Source organism: Callithrix jacchus, chromosome 8, assembly GCF_049354715.1.
Source record: "Callithrix jacchus isolate 240 chromosome 8, calJac240_pri, whole genome shotgun sequence".
NCBI lineage: Eukaryota > Metazoa > Chordata > Mammalia > Primates > Cebidae > Callithrix > Callithrix jacchus.
Genome location: NC_133509.1, coordinates 132,700,392 through 132,705,949, shown reverse-complemented (window position 1 = coordinate 132,705,949; position 5,558 = coordinate 132,700,392). Strand labels below are relative to the sequence as shown.

The 5,558-nt window shown below is 47.4% G+C and overlaps 1 long non-coding RNA gene across 1 annotated transcript; it reads left to right on the top strand.

Annotated features, from left to right (window-relative positions):
* Positions 1–368: 368 nt before the first annotated feature.
* On the top strand, positions 369–4,124 carry LOC128928930 (uncharacterized). The gene is made up of 4 exons (XR_008474719.2): positions 369–422; positions 1,728–2,258; positions 2,541–2,728; positions 3,607–4,124. It is a non-coding gene; the product is annotated as an uncharacterized LOC128928930 (long non-coding RNA).
* Positions 4,125–5,558: the final 1,434 nt, after the last annotated feature.

The following is a 5,558-nucleotide window of genomic DNA, read 5'->3' as shown; positions in this document are numbered from 1 at the left end:
TGGTCATGGGCAGGGACCACGGCCAGGGCTAGGAGGACGCGCCCTCTGCTGAGATCTAGGCAGCTCTTTGAAGCAGCCAGCGGAGAACCCACCTGCTGTGCTTCAGCTGTGTGTCAGAGGGTCAGTGGGAACTGTGCCGTGAGACCCAGAGAGAGCGTCTCCTCTGAAGTCGGACAGGTGGTGTTTTATACGTCAACGACATATGCCAGGGTTGTGTGTTTTTGTAAGAGTCAGGCTTGAACTGAGCAGGTGGGGATGCTAGAGCCAGTCCTCCTCAACTCAATTCCAGCTCAGGCGAATCATGTCACTTTCTCAGATGTTTCCTCATCTGTCAAATTGAATATAAATAGGATCTTCCTTGTACTGTTGCAGGTTTCATCATGAGCTCTCAGAACCGAGACCAGAACACACTGGGAGTCTGGGTAGGTTTATATCCACATCTTGTCCCTGTATTTGCGTGGTGAAGATGAGCAAAGGGCTATTTTTAAAGATTCCTGTGGACATTTCTCTATTCCAGCTGTGTGTGTGCAGAGGGGATCAGGGAATAGGCAGAGTTTATCTTCATAAAAAGACTGTTTTCATGTTTGGGAAATTAGCTTATTTGGCTTATTGGCTTGAAGGTTGAAAGCATGGTTTTATAAGATGAATATGAGAGGTTAAGGAGTTAAAATGTTCTGTTTAATAAAGCTCATTTCCTTTCTTCTTTCTTCCCTCCCTCCCTCCCTCCTTCCTTCCTTTCCTCCTTCTTTCCTTTTCCTTTCCTTCCTTTTTTCCTTCCTTCCTTTATTTCTTCATTTCTTCTTTCATCCCTCCCTCCCTCTCTTCTCTCCCTTCCTTCATTATTAATTCTTTCTTAGCATATATAAGTACATAAATATCATGCACATCCATGCTTTTTTTGTAGAGTGTGGAACTGCCTAGGGAGAGTTTTCAGGGAGTTATTGGGACATGAGAGAGAAAACTGAAAAGAGAAACAAGTCTCTGCTCTGAGGAAGGATGAATGAACCTCTGGGGATGGGCAAGGGCTAAGTAGAGAGACTGCGAGCCCAGGACCCACCCATGCCGCAGGATGGTCCAGTTACCTGTGGATGCGGTGTCTGACATAATGTCTAATATCTAACTTTGAGTGGTCCTTCCTGTGTTGTAATTCTCCTGGGGCACACTTAGTGTTTCTATGGAAGTGCTTAACCACTGCTGTCTGGTATTTAATTAGCATTTCTTTGGCAAATGAATGAAGGATGAAGGATGCCATCCACTCTGTGAATGAACAGTGGGTAACAGGTGAAACATTATGGGAGGTGATGAAGTCTGAATGGCCAGAGAAGGAAGAGGCTGAGGGGTGAGCAGTGATGGAGGTGATACAGAAGTTCTTTGGCGGGGGGAACACTGAGTTTCTGCAGAAGGTACTCTTGATATCACCAGGCCAGGGAGCCTGAGGACACTTCAAGCAAGGTTAGAGAGCACATGGATAATTCCTAGAACATAGCATGGGATGAGAGCATCCTCTGCTATCTGAGATGATGTGTGTGGCATTGAAAGGAGTGGAGCATGCCGCTTTATCTCTAAGCAAACATATGCGTTCATGTGTCTTTCCCATTCAAATTAGCCCAAAGGTACCCAGAAAAAAATAAGGTTTTTCAATTTCCAGAAATATTTCTAGTCAGTCACACATGTAGTTGAATGCACTCACCTATTTCTTGAGCATTTATTGTTTGTTGTCACTGTAGGGGACACAGGGATCCAGGGGCACCAAGAACCAAGCGAACGGCACTGGTTGGTAAAGACACTCAGAGAAGAGAAGTGACTTTGAGTCATAGACTATCTGACACAAATTTTAGAAACAATCCCTCAGGGCTTCACAGCAGGCAGAAGAAAGACTAGAAGCTCCTTCTAGTGACTTACAAGTACCCTCACCCCACAAGGTGAAGTGTCTCTGCAGGGGGAAGAGGAATGGCCATGTCTTGTCATCCCATGTGGTGCCTGGAGCAGTGCTGAGCATTTTTAATACGTCCACTCACCTCCTCCCAAGGACCAGCCTGGAAACAAGGCTCGGGAAGCTTCAGCACAGGCTCACAGGATGGCATTTACAAATGGTGGAGCTGGTGTTCGCTTCCAGCTGGTATTTGACAAGTCTGTGTGTTAAGACGGAACCTCCCAGGATCCAGAGTTTTGTTCCGTCTTATGCTTTGTTTTCCACACGTTTTCTTTCTATTGTCAACGGACTCAAGACTCCAGATTGATAATCAAGACGATGCTTGGTAAGTTGAGAAACAGAGTATGGGGAGTAGGCTGCGCTGAGAGGGTCTGTGTCCTTCACCCCACTGAGAGCACGTCTCCAGGGACTGAATGCTCCTGTTTCTTGAATCCAGGACTGTGCTGAATAAGCAGTCTCTTGAATTCTCTTTCTCTTTTTTTGTCTCTGTCACCCACACCCCTCCCTCATAGGCTCCCTGTAGTCCAGGCAGCCCCTTCCTGGGCACATGGCGTTTCTTCCGTGCCACAAAAGCACTGTGCAATTGATTCCGTGTCCATTTTCTCAGGTTTAACTCATTCCTATGAGGCTACTCCAGGAGGGCTGTGCTGGCAATTCTTAAGCCCCCATTTGGAGGCTCACCCTGGGCAAGGACTGGAGCTAAGGTCCAAGGAGAAATTGAGTTCTTAGGAAGAAGATGCTGACATGGAGTTTGGAAACAAGATGTCCATCGGAGATCTACACCAGAGAGAGGAGGTAGGGGAGACCCTCAAGCAGGGCAGCAGGCCTAGCAGAGGTTGGCCACCCCAGCTCTGAGATGAGCACTGCCCCCAGGAGACCAGAAAGTGACTGGCTGATGGCGAGGCCCAGGCAATTCCACACTGCTCAGTGCCCAGATATGGGCTGTCTTTGGAAAGGCATGCACGTGGGTCTGAGATCTGGGTGCTGTCTGTGGATGGCTTCCTGGCCAGGGTCTCTGGGAAGCCTGTCTCCATACAACTACAGATCTTTTCATAATTATTTAATTTCTGCCATTATCCCAGAAGATAGTAATATGGCTCCCATTTAATAGGTGAGAAATTTGAGTCCTGGTCAGTAACTTGCCTACAGTCGCATGGAGAGTCTGGCAACCAAGGTTTGAGTCTGGGGCCATCTCCCACACACATACCTGACCAGGTGCCCCAGAACGTCTCTGATCCACATTTACTGAAAGGAGCTTGGCTCTGTTTTAAAGACTCTGACCTCAGCCAGGCACAGTTGCTCAAACCTGTAATCTCAGCACTTTGGGAGGCTGAGTGGGGTAGATCACGAGGTCAGGAGTTTGTGACCAGCTTGGCCAACATGGTGAAACCCCATCTCTACTAAAAATACAAAAATTAACTGGGCATGGTGGAGGGTGCCTATAATCCTAGCTACTCAGGAAGCTGAGGCAGGAGACTCACTTGAACCCAGGAGGCGGAGGTTACAGTGAGCTGAGATAGTGCCACTGCACTCCAGCCTGGGCTACAAGAGCAAGACTCCATCTCAAAATAACTAACTAACTAACTAACTAAATAAATAAATAAATAAATAAATAAAGACTCTGATCTCATCTGCCATGGGTTTATACATACTCTATCTCTCTTCCCTCTCAGTGCGTCACCTTATTCCCAGTAAGAATTGCAACCCATCTGGCAGAGCCTCCCTTTCACCTCTCTGGAGGTTGGACTGGGGAATTGTCATTTACCGTGGTGAAGTACACAGAGCAGCCCCCAGAAGAAATTTCCCAAAGCACCCAACTCCCTCCTCAGATAAAGCAAAAAGCCTGTCTCCTGGTACTCCATCTTCAGGGATGAGAAAAGAGTTTCCTTCCTTCGTTTCCCGGATGAGAAGATGCCTGTGCCCCTGGGTCTGAGTCCCTTGTTGGTCTGAGAAGGCCCCAAGTTTCTCCCTCTTGAAGAAAACAGACAGTTCATCCCCAGGACTTTCTGGAGACAGAGGGGAATTGGGCCTGGAGGGACTCAGTCATGTTTTGGTTTTGGGACTGTAGGGGCAATGGGGCATTCTTACTTAAACCCAGGTTAACTGCCTCACCAACCTTTGGGGTCATGCCCTGGGACATCTTTGTGTCAAGTTGGGAGCCGAAATAAATAAATAAATAACTCCCTCCCTCTCTCGATGTTGCCCTACTGTAATTGTATATTTATTCAGGAGGTTGGCTTTTCCAAGCACCTGTCTTCAACAGCCTTATCACTGCGTGAGCTTGTATGGGAACCAACACGTCCAGCTGTCATAGCACACAGCCTGCGGCATCTTTGTATGAAAATAAGGCAGGCGGCACCTGATTGGGGAGAATTTTTAATCTCGACAATTTGTGTCTAAATTTGGGGGTGACCAGCCTGTCAGCGCCGGCGACCCAGTCGTTCTTTGAGGTCGACGCAGGTGGCAGCTGCCACAGCCTTCACACTTCTTTTTTTTATTATTATTATTTTTCGGGAGGAAAAGGGGAGGGAGGCCATTGGGGAGGGAGGGGGAAATAAGGGGGGAAAAAGCTGCGCTGCTATTTTTGTCGCATTTTCAAATCCTGTTTTAGTGCAGGAATTTAATTATACATATTTTCATCATTTCTTATATTCTGACATATTAATTAAGGACGCTCTAATTCAGTTTCTGTAGCACCGTTGGCTTACTCTGTAAAAACATTTTACTGTTATTGTACAAATAAGAAATGAAAAGGTAAAGGCAGGAAGACTCTGGGATGTTGATACATGTGTGCCCCTCCCTCTGCCACCCTCCTCTGTGTCACAGAGGAGTTGGGACCATCATCATTTTACAAATAAAAGATTAGAGTCGCCCCAGCTCTTCCTGCTCTGCCTGGGTCAGCCCTGCAGAGGAAGTGGACTCCCAAAAGCTGCCTTGCCCATGTGGCCATCAGGCCCCTCCCGGGGGCCTGGGGATGGAAGGTGAGGACAAAAGGCAGGGAAGGGTCTTACAGGGACCATCTAAGGCAGGTCTGCGGGGCCAGCTGGGGCTCACCAGGTGTGTTTTGCATTCTGCAACTGCTTCAGGCCTTTTTATATCCTTTTTCTCTAAGTCTCAAAAACATTCAAGGTTGGTATTATTATTTCCATTTTACTCATGAGAAAATAAAACCAAATAATTATGAGCAGTTACTGACATGCTTAACCTAATGCTATATATTGCCCAGCTCTGTCACTTAGAAATGTCCTCTGCTCCTGGATGGGGGCACAGGACAGCACCCCCAGACTGCTCATGAAGTCTCATATGATACATGGAGAGCGGGCCTCCTCCGCTGGAGAGACCTGGCAAAATCACAATAATTCGTGGGATACATGAGTTTCCAAGAGAGAGTGCACCTGGGCGTAAGGGACTGTCCAGCTCTGTCTCTTATAGAGATGCCCTATAACTTGGTTTTAACTTAGTTATCACTTGAGGCCATATATACAGGGATGGGAAGTAGGGACCTTATGTCTGAGCTGCAGATTCCAAGGCCCCGCAAAAGGGTGTTTACATCCAGAGAGGAATGTCCACAGAGCATCCCACGACAGCGGTGAGAGAAATAAGTTAGCTTCTGTCCCTACCTGCC